The sequence below is a fragment of the Rhagoletis pomonella genome, unplaced genomic scaffold, assembly GCF_013731165.1.
Source record: "Rhagoletis pomonella isolate Grant_MI unplaced genomic scaffold, Rhpom_1.0 Rhpom_scaffold_00009, whole genome shotgun sequence".
In the NCBI taxonomy this organism is placed as follows: Eukaryota; Metazoa; Arthropoda; class Insecta; order Diptera; family Tephritidae; genus Rhagoletis; species Rhagoletis pomonella.
In genome coordinates, this window is record NW_023458563.1 from 13,506,286 (window position 1) to 13,506,528 (window position 243).

Genomic DNA, 243 nt, shown 5'->3' on the forward strand with positions numbered 1-243 from the left:
GGATTCACTTTAACTCTCCCGATCCCACTAAATACACGCACACTTCTGCTGTATTTTGCTATACCTGGGATGCACGACTGTCGGATGAAACTACAAGGGCTACCGGTGTCAAGCAGAAAGGAGAACTCTACTGCCTGAGGGTTAAAATCCCTAAGTGCGGCCGAAGTCCGCCTACGCAGAGTGTTCTCTGCAAAAGGTGTTCAGCCCCCCTTCTTTGGCAACACAGAAAGGAGAATTCTACTA

The 243-nt window shown here is 49.0% G+C and overlaps 1 protein-coding gene across 1 annotated transcript in view; it reads right to left on the bottom strand.

Annotated features, from left to right (window-relative positions):
- The window catches only part of LOC118745581 (E3 ubiquitin-protein ligase PPP1R11-like), a 59,562-nt gene that overhangs the window by 24,956 nt on the left and 34,363 nt on the right, over positions 1 to 243 (bottom strand). The gene's annotated exons all lie outside the window — the stretch shown is intronic.